This window comes from Carassius auratus, chromosome 9, assembly GCF_003368295.1.
Source record: "Carassius auratus strain Wakin chromosome 9, ASM336829v1, whole genome shotgun sequence".
Taxonomy (NCBI): Eukaryota; Metazoa; Chordata; class Actinopteri; order Cypriniformes; family Cyprinidae; genus Carassius; species Carassius auratus.
This window is the reverse complement of record NC_039251.1, coordinates 21,387,050-21,405,121: the sequence shown is the minus strand read 5'-3', so window position 1 is coordinate 21,405,121 and position 18,072 is coordinate 21,387,050. Positions and strand designations below refer to the sequence as shown.

At 39.5% G+C, this 18,072-nt stretch overlaps 1 pseudogene; it reads left to right on the top strand.

Annotated features, from left to right (window-relative positions):
- Positions 1–7,335, top strand: part of LOC113109366 (5-hydroxytryptamine receptor 2A-like) — a 29,547-nt pseudogene extending 22,212 nt beyond the window's left edge.
- The last annotated feature ends 10,737 nt before the right edge of the window (positions 7,336–18,072 follow it).

Sequence of the window (18,072 nt, the reverse complement as noted above, 5' to 3'; positions counted from 1 at the left end):
ACTAGAGAAATCAGTGGCTAATAAACCTCCATGACTTTGGCGATTGAATACATGAGTGGGGGGAGAGATTTGGGTATCTGTAAATGAGAAGTAAAATTGCAGCAATATTCAGTTATATTATAGATTGCAGCTGAGAGGCAACAATGAAACTTGCAGTAGTGAGTGCAGCTTCATCAGTATCCTGCTGATTATGTCAATGGAGCACCACAAGGGAGAAATAATTGAGAAGAGGGAGAAAAAGAAATTGCATAATGGAAAGCTAAAAATTAATGAATTTTACAGGTCTGGGTCATTGAATGCTGAAGTCATGAATATTTCCAGCATGCACAGTGTTATTTCCACCACATCTCAAATCATGTGTTGTGCTTAATAGCATACTTTGGTGGAAATTACATTTTAAAATGGCTCCATCTTTGCTAATACTTATTTCATTTCATGGATAATAAAATACACACAAATAAATATATATTTTTTTACACTTTTCAAGCTTGCTCTCAATAAAAAAACTTGTTCAAAAATTATATTGACCTTTATTTTTCTTGTTTTATTCATATCATGTCACATTTAATATTGCCTTGGTAAACAAGTATGGAAAATGTTTACAAAACTAATAGAATAATTTGTGTGTGTATATATATATATATATATATATATATATATATATATATATATATATATATATATATATATATATATATATATAGTTTATTTATTAAGAAACTTTACTATTGAAAAAAGTATAGAGTAATAAAAAGTAGAAAAAAATAATGAAAACGTGAAAAAAAAATATTAGTATGACCTTCATATAAACTAAGAAAAAATATATATTATTTTTTTTTTTAAAAAACAACCTTTGCTGTGCCCGAAGTTGAATAAATGCTCACGCACTGCATCAAAATGACCTCAGACCAGCCCAGTAGTTTGAGCTGCATGCAGGGAAGGCAGAAAACGATATTATGAGCAGAAAATTCAATAAAGTAAATGCCACAATGCCATTTACATTACAGTAGTGCAAAAAGAAAAATGAAACAGTCTAATAAAACATATTTATGATACAAAGCCTATACTGTATAACTAAAGTCAACAGAGCTTTTGTGAGCTTCGGGGGGGTTAAAGAGTTGAGAGCTAGTGCTGCTTTAAAGTGAAGACGACTTCCAGATGGTAATTATGTGTCATTCAGGGATCAAAGTAGATTTACTAACATTTTGGAGATTGGGGCTCTTTGAGCATGAGTCAGATGCCTTTCAAAACACTGCAAGTCTGGTTGTTAAGATTTAAAAGTGGTTTTCTAATTATCAGTTGAGAAGCCGCTTAGAACTGAGACAGCATAAACATGCAGAATTAGCTAGTTTTTGTAGTGGAACATCATCAGAAATTTGATTTATTTCACTAATTCCATTCAAAAAGTTAAACGTAAAATATCATATTCATTCATTACACACAGACTGATATATTTCAAATGTTTATTTCTTATCATTTTGATGATTACAACTGACAACTGAGGAAAATCTCAAATTCAGTATCTCAGAAAATTTTAATATTACTTAAAGGGGGGGTGAAATGCTCGTTTTCACTCAATATCCTTTTAATCTTGAGTACCTAAAGAGTAGTACTGCATCCTTCATAACTCCAAAAAGTCTTTAGTTTTATTATATTCATAAGAGAAAGATATTCTGTACCGATTTTTCCCGGAAAAACACGAGCGCCTAGAGGCGTGACGTGTGGGCGGAGCTAAAGAATCACGAGCGCCAGTAGGCTTTTGAGTTGAGAGCGTTTGGAAGCTGTGACACAGATCCAGAGGCTGAAATTTAACAAGAGCAGCATCAGCAAAGGCGTCTCTATGTGGTATGTACTGAAACTGTATATATTTGCTTAGCGGTTTTGGAAAATGACTAAGTTCCACTTTATGTCGTCTTTTTTTTTTAAGCTGTACATGTGGAAAGTGCAGTTTGATGACAACATCGCATGTTGTTTACTTGATGTGCTTACGGGCTGATAGCTAAGTTAACAACACCCGAGATATTTGAAACAGTTTTACTCACCGCATGTGGTTCCAACACACAATCGTGACCCTTTTCCGTTGGGACTGCATTATCCTTCAGAAATAAACGATGTCCAATCCGAAATGCAGGGAACAAACAAAAACACTTGCACAACTCCGTTGATGCTCTGTAAAAATAAACTCCATCCACTGGTCCCTTAATGCTGTTTCTCTTTTGGTAATCTGTGCAGGGTTGTCTTGTCCTGGCAACCAAAACACACTTCTTTTGTGACTTTTCGCGACGCTCTCGCTCTGATCAGGCTGTGCTCAGCCTCTCAGTGCTCTGCTATACTGGAGCGCGCGCTCTTCCGGCAGAAGAGCGCGCACTTAGGACCCATATAAGGAAATTCCGCTCCATCTAACGTCACACAGAGCCATACTCGAAAAAAACTTTCCGAAACTTGTGACAAACCGGAAGAGGTTTTTTTGGAACAAAAATACTCCTTCAAACGTACAACTTAATTTTTGAAACTTTGTCCATGTTTAGCATGGGAATCCAACTCTTTAACAGTGTAAAAAACTCAGTATGCATGAAATAGCATTTCACCCCCCCCTTTAAGACCAGTACAAAGAAAGAATTTTTATTTCATCAAAAAATTTACTTTCATCAGAGAACATAACTTTGGATCACTCAGCAGCAGTCCAGTCCTTTTTGAAGCGAGACGCTTCTGACACTGTCTGTTGTTCAAGAGTGGCTTGACACAAGGAATGTGACAGCTAAAACCCATGTCTTGCATACGTCTGTGCGTAGTGGTTCTTGAAGCACTGACTCCAGCTGCAGTCCATTCTTTGTGGATCTACCCCACATTTTTGAATGGGTTTTGTTTCACAATCCTCTCCTGGGTGCGGTTATCCCTATTGCTTGTACACTTTTTCAAACCACATCTTTTCCTTTCCCTTCGCCTCTCTATTAATGTGCTTGGACACAGAGCTCTGTGAACAGCCAGACTCTTTTGCAAAGACCTTTTGTCAAGTCAAGTCAAGTCAAGTAACCTTTATTTATATAGCACTTTAAACAAAATACATTGCGTCAAAGCAACTGAACAACATTAATTAGGAAAACAGTGTGTCAATAATGCAAAATGATAGTTAAAGGCAGTTCATCATTGAATTCAGTGATGTCATCTCTGTTCAGTTAAATAGTGTCTGTGCATTTATTTGCAATCAAGTCAACGATATCACTGTAGATGAAGTGACCCCAACTAAGCAAGCCAGAGGCGACAGCGGCAAGGAACCAAAACTCCATCGGTGACAGAATGGAGAAAAAAACCTTGGGAGAAACCAGGCTCAGTTGGGGGCCAGTTCTCCTCTGACCAGACGAAACCAGTAGTTCAATTCCAGGCTGCAGCAAAGTCAGATTGTGCAGAAGAATCATCTGTTTCCTGTGGTCTTGTCCTGGTGGTCCTCTGAGACAAGGTCTTTACAGGGGATCTGTATCTGGGGCTCTAGTTGTCCTGGTCTCCGCTGTCTTTCAGGGCAGTAGAGGTCCTTTCTAGATGATGATCTCCATCTGGTCTGGATACGTACTGGATCCGGGTGACTGCAGTGACCCTCTGATCTGGATACAGACTGGATCTGGTGGCTACGGCGACCTCGGAATAAGAGAGAAACGGACAACTATTAGCGTAGATGTCATTCTTCTAATGATGTAGCAAGTACATAGGGCGTTATGTGAAGTGTTTCCGGTTCCGGTTTACCTAATTAATGTAGCCTAAAAATCCTTTAACGGATTTGGATATTAAAAGCATATTAGTATGTTATGTGTAAGCCAAGTTTGTGTAAGCCAGGTTTGTGTCTTGCCCTCCTTGTGCAAAGTGTCAGTGGTCGTCCATGATTATGTAGCCTACAGAACTAGACTGAGAGACCATTTAAAGGCTTTGCAGGTGTTTTGAGTTAATTAGCTGATTAGAGTGTGGCACCAGGTGTCTTCAATATTGAACCTTTTCACAATATTCTAATTTTCTGAGATACTGAATTTGGGATTTTCCTTATATATATATATATATATATATAGTTACATTTCCTCAAAACAAGTTTTTTCACATGAACTGAGCCAGAAATCTCAACTTCAGAGGCACTTAGAAAACTTTGCAGTTCTATCTATATTCTGAAGGTTTTTCCAGAGGAGTTTGTTCATATATAATTCACCTGATTTATATAACGTTTTATTCTTAAAACAAGTTTTTTCTTCTGTCTGTTGACAGTGTTTCTTGATTTAAAAGGATTGCTTCTGAAAACCCTGTTGAAAAATCCAGCATATGCTGATTAGGTATGTTTTGAAGCATGGCTGCTGGTCATGAGCTGGTTTAAGTAGGTCATTTGCTGGTCCTAAGCTTGTCTTGAGCAGAAGCTAGTTGCTCAGAACCAGCCCATGACAAGCAGCCATGATTCAAAACATGTCTAGCCAGCATGCTATGCTGCTTTATTTATTTGTTTATTTTTCAACAAGGAAAATCATACTTTAATATGTCAACTAAATGAAACAAGTATTCTGAACCAATTAGTGCACATTTAATATGATTATTTCTTATCTACATCTTAAAAATGACATTTCAGACTTTGTAATGCAAAACAATTTTGATTAATCGACTGAGAATTAGGTGACATCTGTAAGTCAAAATTTGTACCCAGTTTACCTCTGGTGTCATGCCGTAAGTCAGTCAGCACATAACATCTATAACTGAGATGATTGTGAATAAATCCACAGTGAAGATGCAACCCTTGAAGCCTGAGAGCTGTCAGTGGATTTGAGCAAAGCACCATCACAACTTACATTATAATGCTGCTTTTCTAACTTTCAACTGTTTACTCTCATCTCCAGGATAAGAAATGTGATGTCAGAGGAGGCTGATAGTGACTAAGATAAAGTAACCCCACTTTAAACTCAGTTTTGAAGGAGAAACCTTACCAATATATACTTTTAATCTCCTCATCTTCCTCTCAGATTTCGACACACAGTGGCAACCATTTTTTTACACTCTACAGTTCTTATCATTGTCATCCAAAACCTGCAGTTATCCACAGATGCACAGCTAATGCCCAACACATCATCCAGAGGCACGGGGTCCATCATGAAACCCCCCCACCCCGTCCTTCCCAGCTCGGTTTCCCCCAACAGACCCCAGAGATCAGACACGATTTGCAGAGATTTACTGTTGCCATGGAGATGTCTTATCACCATGGCAGTTTCACTGAACGTTTGTCCTTGAGCGATAAAAGGTTTCCATTTGCAAGATGCTAGCGCAAATATGAAGTATATCATATTATACAGGCTAAGCTGAACGCTAATGGTCATAAATAGTTGTGTTATTGAGGTTACGCCTCTAAACTGTTACAGGCAACGAGAGAAACAAAGTCCCATCACTTACTGTGAAGTTACCCAAAGGCATGTGACAAAGACGGACATTTTTGCTGCCTAAGCATAAGCAATGTGTCCGAGTAAGTCGAATAATACAAGCCTGTCCTTGAACAAGAGATCCGTCAATTATATGTAAATTTTTCAAAGTAATTTTTCAATTCTACTATTTATTCGGCTGCTAAATAACAATATTGGTGAGGTTGATTATGATGATTTTTATTATAAATACAGTGAATCACTTTTTTATAGTTTTGTATACCAAAAAAAGATCAATTAAGAGGATTTTTTTCATCATTTACTGATAAAAATTTCACACAACAAAATAAAAGAACTGTAATGTTAGATTTTCTAAATATTATGCTGCCATTACAAATAAAAAGTGGATGAATTGCATGCTAACATTATCTATGAAAGAAATGTTATATAAAACAACATTTTAAACCCATACTCTTTATTACCATGTTGTTAAAACAACTTTATTATTTATTAGGGTTGTAAATAAATTGTAATATTAGTTTATTATTATTATTATAATTAATCACTCTGAACCTTATTTTGATTGTGAACATAAATTCTCAATTAAAAGGGTATCCCATTACCTCCTTTAGTGATGAAAAAAATCACAGAATAGAATAAAAGAATTATGTCAGATATTTTTTTTTTTTTTAGCACTAAATAAACTATTGTTCATTTGTGTCTGCTTGTGCCAATGGACTGAATTTGAAAAGGACACAAACAGAACAGCTGCATGTGTCACAGGCAAACTGCAGGTCACACAACTTTGCTGATTTTGTGTTTTGTGTGAAATAAGCAACTGTCATCATTTCTCCTCTGTTGTTGGGTTTCTTTGGCACCTTGTTTTTGGTCTGTCACAATTTCTGCCGACTTACCTAAACAACAAATGCACTTTTTTTCCCCACATCTTTCTGCAGGCATCTCCATGCCAATCCCAGTCCTGGGTCTGCGTGATCACACCAAAGTTTTCAAGGATGGCAGCTGCCTATTGACGGACAACTCTTTCGTATTGATTGGGTCCTTTGTGGCCTTCTTTGTGCCATTGACCATTATGGTGGTGACCTATTTCCTGACTATCAGCGCTCTGCAGAGTGAGGCCACTCTCTGTCTCGACCAACTGGTGCCCAGGCCCAAATGGAGCACAGGGTTCACTCTCAACTTCCTCCCAGGACCCTCATTCTCGCCCTCTGAGAAAAAACTGTTCTTGCGGCGCTCGTTGAGCCGTGAGGTGGGGGCAGAGTCAGGGGTTGTGATGCCACCTTTCGGACGGAATACGGTGCAGTCCATCAGCAACGAGCAAAAAGCCTCCAAAGTTCTGGGCGTGGTTTTCTTCCTGTTCGTAGTCATGTGGTGTCCATTTTTCATCACTAATGTTTTAGCGGTGGTTTGCGAGCCAGCGACGTGTGATGCCGACGTAATGAACAGTCTGTTGAATGTGTTTGTGTGGGTTGGTTACCTGTCCTCCGCCGTTAACCCGTTGGTTTACACACTCTTCAACAAGACTTACCGCTCAGCCTTCGCCAGATACATCCGATGCCAGTTTCATGAGGAGAAGAAACCGCTACAACTAATTCTGGTCAACACCATTCCACCGCTGGCCTATCAGTCCACACACCTGCCGCTCACTGGATCAATAGGCAATGGGGATTTCTCTCTGCCCCTTCCCAATAAAAAACACCATCTGTCCAAAAGCAGCAAAAATGAGAGTGTCAGCTGCTTGTGAATTCTCTCTGTGAACTCACAAAATGCCAGCAGTAACCATGGATTTTCTTCTGGATTTCATCTTTGACATTCTCCCCATTTTACCTCTACAGAAATAAGCTCTGACTGGTCTAAAGTATTAGTATTCAAAGCCCAAATGCATCTATGAACGAGCAGCTTCATGGTCCATGACTTTATCACAGGGTACTGATACATCAAAAGACCTTTGTCTGATCGGGATCTGTCCTGAACCATTGATGTCAGTTGAATCAATGATATAAACCTTCTAGGGTTATAAAAACTGTATATAAGTGTTAAGTCAAAATTTCGGTTTGATGTCAAGACTTGTAGGTTTTTTATGTAGCACTTTATATGGCAGAGGGTGAAGTCTAAATTCATGGGTGATCAGCAGTGTTTTGTTTACAGCGTCTGGTTTTGGAAAACAACTGTGGATAAAAGTTGTAATGTGACTAGAGTTTTTGTACTGTGTCAAATGATTGATATGCTGTAGCCTCATTCGTATAAGCTGACTTTTGTGCTGCTGGTTTATCATTTTAGCATACGTATACACTGAATCCAGACACAGGACAAGATACTGGTTTTTGGACATTACCTAACCTTATGAAACAAACGGTGTCTGCGGTCAACAAATAAAGACCACTTTTATTTAATTATTAGAAGTGGCTTTTTTAAATTATTCCTATTATAGGATACAAACTAATATATATATATATATATATATTAGTTTCCACTTCAGAGTAAACATAAGAAATAGAGTCATATTGTAAAATATAAAGCTATAAAATGAGATGCACTACCGTTGGGTGACTTTGTTTTGGATTGTTTTTTAATATATAGTAAAAATAGTAATATAGTGAAATATCGTTATAGTTTAAAATAACTGTTTTTTATTGTAATGTATTTTAAAATGTTATTTATTCCTGTGAGAGAGCTCAACTATCAGTATCCGTTACTGTAGACTTCAGTGTCACACGATCCTTTAGAAACTGATCTAATATGCTGTATTCATAAATTCCATCATGTATTGTAGTGTATAAATCCACAGTTGTTACACAATTACATTGTAAGAAATAAAGTCACAATTACTTATTTTTACTCTGAGGTGGAAATGAGCTTCCATAGAAACCTTCTCAAATAAATCTTTTGAAAACACTACAATCCAGATTAGAAAGGATGCTGTTGGACCAGTATTTTTATGGTGGTAAATATCATCTATTTTGGTCTACCAGCAGGACCAAACCCAAACTAGAGGAAAGCAGCATAAACCAGCCTGGCGCAGCACGAAAAGTCTTAAGCTTTTCAATTTAAAACGGAACTAAGGGTCCGCTTTTCACCTTGTCATTTGAACCTGTCAAAAACTACTTATGAAACCTTTTGGAGCTGCACATATTGTTCAGATAGTGGTAGTATTCAAACCCAACACTTACATTTGTCACTTTTGAAGTTCTTTGAAAACATGGTTTTAAGAACACCGGTGCTTTTGGTTTTGAAAATGGACCTCTGGATTCAGGGTTCTATGGCAACACGACGGGTGCAGATCTCAGCACCTTGTGAAATCCTCTGTTCTGTTTTCTGATTCTATTTCCAGTGTCTGAATTGACAGCAGTGTTGTTGTTGTTATGGTGATGGTCATAAACTTGTTTGCAGACATTGAATGACTCATCTCTGTTTCATCTTGCCAGGATAATTATGCCAGGTATATATGTGTTTAGGTGCAATATTTAGCTGCCCTCATTCCAGTATATCAAAGACATATTAAGCAGCCTGACAGCCATAGCTGTAGATAAACATTTGCAACTCAGTGTTTCAGAGAACACGGTTTTTCTAGGGTTTTCTGCCAGCCTCTATATTTAACAAGTCCACCGCTTGACCTGACTGATCATAATTTGGCTCTGTTATGGCTGGCCATGACAGTAACAGCATGAAGTTACATTAAGCCACACTGCACATGAATAATTCAATAAAATAATGTTGCTCATTTTAAATGAATGTGGCAAAAATAAATTGGGAGAAAATGGGAGCTGTTCAGTACTTAGTCCATAAAACCATGGTAGATAATCATGACTTAAAAATGTTATTCTACAACCCATAGAAAAATCCTGAAAGAACATGTTGTGAATTAGCCTTCCGGTTAGACTATAGACCAAGTGAAACAGCTGTCTATAGTGAACTGTCCTTGCAACGTAACTATCTTGTACTTCTGACAGCAAAAACAAAAGAGTAAGAGCTGAATATGTGCCAGAGATTCCATTAAACGTCACAAGAGCACAGACTCAATTGCCGCTATTGTACACTAGATTCCTACTTTACTAGACTCCCCTGAGTCACTAGAAGAAGTCATGAATAAGGATGAATATTTGTACACTGTAAAACAACCAGTTGTGAGAAATAGTCATGTTCCATCAGCCGCAGGGTGATTTGCCAATTACCCGCAGGCTCAGGCCAGCTGCCTGAATCACTACAATATGTTTGCAGTTGCGTGAGAAACTGTGTGAGGAAAAATGGTACATAAACAAATACATAGAAAACATATTCTGAATTTAAATGTCTACAATACTGATTTGTCCTAGCTTCCTGCAATACAGAAATATGAATTTAATAATGCTTGAGTATTATTACATCACGTCCATAAACATTAAAAAAGAGTCTCAGCTAGTAGGCTCTATCATACATTTAAGGCTTTTATAAATGCAATTCTTTATTATTGAAGCAATTAATGAATGGAAATTTGCTGAGGTTCCATGGTTGTATATTAATATGTAAATTTATGTCTAACACTGACATATAGGTCTATATATAAAAATTTAATGTCAGGTTAAGTGTTTGTGTGCGTCTGAAGTGTGTCTTAATCTGTGTGTGGGTTGTATCAAGAAGGCATTTATGATATGACTGGCACCTGCATGATTCCCAATCAGCAAGGTGCAGCCGTGGCTGCTGGGAATCAGAAGACATGTGGGTGGCATTTTCTTCAAAATGTAATAACCTTAAGGTGATTTTTCTTTTTTCATTTCATTTGCTGAACTAAAAAACACACCTACACATGGAAACATTCTCTCTCTCTCTCTCTCTTTCACACACACACACACATACAGTTATTGAAATCAATTAAAGAGTGCTTTGTAAACAGTTCAGTCTTTGTGCTGGAGTGTTTCATCTCACCCAGAACTAACTAGTACGCCCATCTAGATTAGTATCAGTCCTCCAAGGGTGGAGTTATATGTATGTGAGAGAGAGATGGGAAAGCCAGGCTCAATGCAAAGTTCTTTGAACTTTAAGTATGAAATGCCAACTGTCACAGCTGCTCAAAAATGAGAGCGTGTGAAAAAGAGAGCGAGGGAGAAATAGAGAGAGAAAGCTTGTGTAAGAGGCACGAGTAAAGAATGAACCCTGTTTGACACTCCTTTCATGTATCTTTCTGGGGTTCTCCTAAACCCTCTTCTGAGCTGATGCTAAATTATTCACATATGTCACATCATGCCTGTAATCCTAATTAATGAATAATCTCTGTGATTCATGGGAAGCTCATTAAAAGAGTGCAGCACTTAGTCAAGGAACAAAAGGGGAAAAAGATTACTGCAGTTAAAATGCCAAAATCACCATATACAAACAAATTCCCTCCGTTTTTATCTTCTACTTTCCTTTTCTCTCCCCTTTCCCTTTCTTACCACGTGCTAAATTACTTTTAGACTGACAGGTAGTAGATGAAATGATCTCGGATGCTGCTGATCCGACCAGAAATTGGCAGTTGAGCTTCTCACTGACCGCAGCGGCTATGACAAGCATTTGTCACGTCTGCTTCCTGTTGACTATGGATGCCTGACACTCTGCGATTTCTTTTAAGCTGTTATGAAGGCTCCATCTTTCTAATGGGATGATTATCTAGTCAGCTGGCTAATAGACTATTCAGTGCATGTATATTTTCACACATAAGCATGTGTGACTCTTAATTTGAGTAATGCGGTCTGCAGTAAATATGTTGGTCATAATAGCGCAAGAGACTCAGCATGTTAAAGTTATTGTGATACAGGCCACTTAAATATGTCATAAGAACACTTAAAAATGTATTATGTGTTTCTCATCCTGAGTGTGATAGTGTTTATCTACATTAATTTTCAAATAGCACACCGACGTGTGAGATATATTCTCTCTCAGGGTGAATGTAGGCACCCACCGCACTAAAGCTGTTTCCACAGCTTTTCTGACTTTCTGCCTTTTCCTCTAGGGAACAATTTCTAAGTACTTTATTGAGTTTTACAGCTGTAATCTAAACCGCACCATAAAAGCATAATAATTCTAGAGGACGTTCTTAGAATCAAAGATCTGCAGAAGATTTGTGTGCAGTCAAGGCCAGTTGGGTAGTTTCTGCATGCAGCCATGCTTCATGTTTCTTTTGAGAGTCCCAAGAAAATAACATGCTTTTAGTTTCAAAAACAGAGCATTTGGAAATTGCTGGAGTGCAGGCCATCGCTCGGTGTGAAATCAATCTATTGAAATGGTTTATCAGTTGAAAGGTCCCTTGTCGGTTCTGATCTTCACACTTTCGGCAAGAGCAGTGAATCACGTGACCATGTCATTTCCTTTCTTCAGTTGTGCTCTTATCCTCAGGTGATCAGTAAAGAATTAGGGCAGAGAGGGAGACAAGAGGATAGAAGTATCATTTCTGGTAATTCATATATTATTAATACTGTAGTTTAAATATGCATTTATTGAACATTAATGTTCCAAAATAGATAATTAATTATAATATAGTATGTTAATTATTTTAAAATTCATAAAAAAATTCTGATGTGTAAAATAGCAGCAATAAATACATAAATTAAGGAGAATTCTATTAGAATTTAATTTAAAATAATCAATAAAATAAAATTACAAATTAATAACACTAAAATGTGTCAGTATCACAGACTGTAGTCCTAAATCTTAACGGCTCAGTAGTGGTAGTACAGCAGCCATGGCAATGGGACGTGATGTCTCCATTCCCTCCTTCAGGGAACGAGGGTTACCATACATAACCAAGACGTTCCCTTTCAGTCAGTCACTCTCGACGTCATGAGTGCCATGGATGCTGCCCCTTCCAGTGCCCTGTGTTGGCCACCTGCACCCCTTTTTTTTGGTGCTGCATGCTCCACCATGTCTGGCTGCCGAGGAGATGGAGTTCGACAGGGTCTACAATATGGACTCTCTGGAGTGGTTTTAGCAAGCCAACACTTACCGGGTCCTCTCAGAGGCACTACCCATTTGAGAGGAGAAAACAGGAGGATACTGGCTCCACACAAAGGCAACACCACCAACCATTTGACCCACCTCCGTTTCCTTCATTCTGCGGATTACGCTGTTTTACAAAGTAAAGTTGCTATTATTTTACTAATCATGAAATGGGAGATGTTTCATTAACCTGTTAACAGTGGTTTTCTGGGTTTTCATATTTAAATAAAGGGTGATTTTTTTAAATTTGTGCAGTGCCATGGACTCGATGCCTCATCTGTGGTGGTGCCGAGTTAACAGGTTAAAGTATCAGTTTTGATATTTTATTTGTCATACTTTTGATCTTGACAGTATTTTCTCTATTGTTATATCATAGGTGTGCTTCAAAGACAGAGAAAGCCAGAGTTTCAGGTCAGCTGACACTTTCTGAGTCTGTGGAAAGGACGAGGAAAGCAGACATGGCTAGTGCATGTGTGGACACAGCCATCACTGAGTCACTAGCCTACTTCATAGCAAAGGACATGATGCCCTTTAGAATAGTAGAGAGGCCAAGATTTAATGCATTGATGAAAACAGTTGCTCCAAAATACAAAATGCCAAGACGACAACACTTTTCTAAAAAATAAATCCCAAACATGTACTTAAAATTAAAAGCTGAGATTACCAACACCTTGCATTTACAACTTATCTCTGGACCAGTAATACTGGACACCCCTATATGAGCTTAACTGTTCATTTCATCACACCAGCATGGGAAAGGAAAGCTGCATGTCTAGAGACTGCATTCTTACCTGATGATCACACCAGTGAGAACATTAAAGTGACATACGAAAACCTAAGTAAAGCGTGGGGAATTCAGCAGTCAGCAGTACAGTGTGTCACTACTGACAATGGCACAAATATGAAGGCTGCATTTAAATCCCTCCTCCCATCGATCTGGCTCAGCTGCCTTGGACATAATTTAAATCTTGCACTTGGAAATGCCCTGAAGATTGAACAAGTGGATGCTGCTGTGAGGGCTTGCAGGAGTGTCGTACAAGGATTTAACCACTCATCGAAGAGAAGGAGAGAGCTCACGAAAAAGCAAGCAAAGCTTAATCTTCCTCAACGTACACTGATCCACGACGTTGTGTCTATATGGGGGTCTATGTACGACATGATTTCTGGGTAGGTTTGAATATCTTGTGCATGGCAATAATGTTATAATGTCATAACTTTATAATGCTATAATGGCAAAAAAAAAAAAAAGTTAATTTAATTTCTGTCAGTGTCAACTCAGCATTAGTTTTCGTATGCTTAAAAGGCTAAAGGGTGCATGAAAACAAACATGTAAATGAAAACAACAGTTAAAGAAATGCTTTAGTTTTACAAACTCACTTGCCTTTTCTCACTCTTAGACACATACGCACACACACGTTTGTTTTTGTGAAAAGTGGGGACATCCCATAGGCGTAATGGTTTTTATACTGTACAAACTGTATATTTTATGGCCCTACACTAACCCTACACCTAACCCTAACCTTCACAGGAAATTAAATTTTTAATTTCTCAAAAAAACTAATTCTGTATGGTTTATAGGTGTTTTGAAAAATGGAGGACATGGGTTATGTCCTCATAAGTCACCCTCTCCTTGTAATACCTGTGTCATACCCATGTCATTAAACAAAGTTGTGTCCTGATATGTTACAAAAACAAGAGCACACACACACACCTGCTCTATGCTTCTCAGCAAGCCTTTTGTGTAGATTTGCAACATTTTTCTGACTTCGTCTTATATATTGTTTGCAGATTTGTTGAACAACATGCTGCAGTGACAGCAACTGTCATGGCTGACAGAAATACCAGACATCTTGTGCTAAGGGGATCACACATCTCTACACTTGAGGACACATACACGGTGCTTACGCCAGTCAGAATATTTAATGATTCCCTTGCTGCAGAGACCTGTATAACAATCCCTGAGGCCTGTCCTTTAGCATCTGACTGATTCCATCCTGGCAGAAAAGGATGATGACAGCAGCCTGGTGAAGAGCATGAAACATGCAATCTGCAAGAACTTACAAGAGCGGTATGATGATTCCAATATGGCTAATGGTTAGTAGGCCAGTACCACAAATTTCTCCAACCTCACCTTATTCATAGCCTTATAACATTACTACTCAACATGACTGATTGTGTTTTATGAGCTCTGTTAATAATTCATTTTCTCTTTGGTTCATCTACAGTGATTAACATGGCCTGCGTACTTGACCCCCACTTCAAGTCGAACTTCATGGATGAGGCAAATTCAATTAAGAGACATCTAGAGCAGCATCTCATGCAGGAGTCTTCTCAAAATGTAGGTAGCACTTGTACTGTCTCACAGGAGTCTTCTGCTAGAGAAGAATGTGAAGATCAGGGGACCAGTGTCTCTATCCCTGAGGCCCCAAAAGGCTTGGCTGGTATTCTAAAAATGATAACGATGAAAAAACAGGAGAACAAAAACAGCAGACATGGTCAAATCTTCAACAGCATTTCAAGATGTTTCTGCATACACAGCCTTGCCCACTATTTCTGTGGATAAAGACCCACCGCAGCGGTGGAAGGACAATGAGGAGGATTTTACAAGGTTGGTAAAACTGGCACAGAAGATCCTTTGCATTCCCGCCACCAGTGGTACATCAGAAAGACTTTTCAGTTCTTCCGGAAAAAATCTGACAATGTTTCGTTCCAGTTTGAAACCAGAGAAACTTAAAATGTTTGTCTTCCTTCAAAAAAATGTGCCATAGATTAAGAATGTAAGAAGTGGAAATGTGTCACAGTCGACCTTCCAGAGTCAGGGGTAGTTCCTGTTGACCTTCCAGAGTCAGGGCTAGTTCCTGTTGACCTTCCAGAGTCAAATTAAGGTGCTCATGGACCCTCCAGAGTCAGGGGTAGTCACGGTTGACCTTCCAGAGTCAGGGCTAGTTACCATGGACTTTACAGAGTCAAGGCTAGTCACAGTTGACCTTTCAGAGTCAAGTCAAGTCACCGGTGAGCTTCAAGGACAGTCAAGTCACCGGTGAGCTTCAAGGACAGAGTCAAGCCACCGGTGAGCTTCAAGGACAGAGTCAAGCCACCGGTGAGCTTCAAGGACAGAGTAAAGTCACCACTGATCTTCATGAACAAATACAAGTCACCAATGATCTTCATGAACAAATGCAAGTCACCAATAATCTTCATGAGCAGAGTCAAGTCAGCATCTTCTGGAATCCAGTATAAACACCATGAGGTTATCAGAGTTTCGTCACTTCTCTGTGGAACTACTCAAGTCTCTCCTCGCCTCTGCGGAACTTCCAGAGACTCATCATGCCTCAGCCGAACTCTCTGAGCACCCGACTGTTCCTGTTGTGGCCATGTTCATGTTTTATTTTTCAGACTTGCCCAACCAGACTTTTCCTCCCGTTGGCCTCGACCACAAGGATGTGGTGGTCCTCTGTTCCGCCCTGGGGGGCATCCGTCCCGACCACACGGACGTGGTGGTCTTCTGCTCCACCCTGGGGGGCTTCCGCTCTGACCACAGGGTTGTGGTGGTCTTCTGCTCCGCCCTGGGGGGCTTCCGCTCTGACCACACGGTTGTGGTGGTCTTCTGCTCCGGCCTGGGGGGCTTCTGCCCTGACCACATGGTTGTGGTGGTCTTCTGCTCTGCCCTGGGGGGGCGTCCGTCCCGACCACACGGTTATGGTGGTCTTCTGCTCCGCCCTCGTGGCCGTCACGTGATGTCCTTCTTGGACTTGTGTTTTTGTGTTTATTTTTTGTTGTTCTGCTGTCTGTGTCTTTCTGTTTCCTCCTATGGACCTGGCCCTCCGTCCCTTCCCCTGATCCTCCGCCGGTCCACCTCCCTCCTGTGTTTCTTGTCTGTGTCTCTTGTCTCTGTTTCCCCATTTTACCTGGTCATCTTGTCTCTGTTTCCCCATTCTACCTGGTTCTCTTCTCTCTGTTTTACCATTTTATCAGGCCCTCCATCCCTCCCCCTGATCCACCTCCGTTCCGCCTCCCTCCGTGATTTATTATTTTGGAGTGTCTGGAATCCACTCCTTAAGGGAGGGGTTCGGTCACAGTCTTCTGTCTTTCTGTCACTGTCTTCTGTGAGTGTTGTGTTTATTTGGTACCATGTGCTCTCTCCTGTCCTTTTCTGACCCTGCCCACTTTGTCACCTCATACTAGTTGCTCCACCTGTGTTTCTCCCTTGCTCCCGGACTCATTACCTGGTTCACTCTGCACACCTGTTCAATTACTCACAGCTGTTCAATTACACACAGCTGTTCCCCATTTGTTCACTAGTATATAATTTTGTCTCACACACCACTCTGGCTGCCTGAGTATTGTAATGTTATTTGCTAATGTTTGTAGTCATTACGTGTCTCTAGTTCTTGCATTTCGGTGATTCATTTCTGGTTTGTTTTTTTACCGTGTTGGCCTTTTTTGTTTCTTTCTTATTAAAGTTTTTTTCTTGCTCTTTCCACGGTGCCGTCTGTACCGCGCCATGACAAAATGCATGTGCCCTTTATGTTTGTTGAATGGGTAAAAAAAAAAAAATATATATATATATATATATATATATATATATATATAAGTAAAAAATAATTTGACTAATAAAGTTTTTACCCAAAGGTTTCTATAGATATTGCGATACAGTGAATTTTTTGCCTACGATAACTGTGGTGTGAAAAATCTAATATCGTAACAGCCCTACTATAGCATCTAGTGAATGTGTTAAGTCAAGTCACCTTTATTTGTATAGCGCTTTAAACAAAACAGATGTGTGCTTAGTTCAGTTTAAATAGTATCTGTGCAATCATTTGCAATCAAGTCAACAATATTGCTGTTAATGAAGTGTCCCAAACTGAGCAAGCAAGAGGTGACCGCGACAAGGAACCAAAACTCCATCGGTGGCAGAATGGACAAAAAAACCTTGGGAGAAACCAGGCTCAGTCGGGGGGCCAGTTCTCCTCTGGCCAGACGAAACCAGCAGTTCCATTTCAGGCTGCAGCAAAGTCGAATTGTACAGAAGAATCATCTATTTCCTGTGGTCTTGTCCCAGTGGTCGTCTGAGACAAGGTCTTTACAGAGGATTTGTATCTTGGGCTCATCTAGTTGTCCTGGTCTCCACTGTCTTTCAGGGCTATAGAGGTCCTTTCTAGATGCTGATCCGGGTGGCTACAGTGACCTCGGAATAAGAGAGAAACAGACTAATGTAACGTATTATACAGCCAAGTATGGTGACCCATACTCAGAATTTGTGCTCTGCATTTAACCCATCCAAGAACACACACATAGCAGTGAACACACACCCGGAGCAGTGGGCAGCCATTTATGCTGCAGTGGCCAGGGACCAGTTGGGGGTTCGGTGCCTTGCTCAAGGGCACCTAAGTCGTGTATTGCCCACCCGAGAGTCAAACCCACTACCTTAGGGTTAGGATTCAAACTCTCTAACCACTAGGCCACGACTTCTCCAATAATAGATGTCATTCTTCTAATGATGTAGCAAGTACATTGGGTGTTATGGGAAGTTTTCACAGTTTTGTTTTACCTAATTAATGCAGCCTAAAAATCCTTTAACAGATTTGGATATTAAAACCGTATTAGTGTGTTATGTGTAAGCCAGGTTAAAGAGATAGGTATTTAATCTAGATTTAAACTGCAAGAGTGTGTCTGCCTCCCAAGAAATGTTAGGTAGGCTACTCCAGAGTTTAGGTGCTTAATAGGAAAA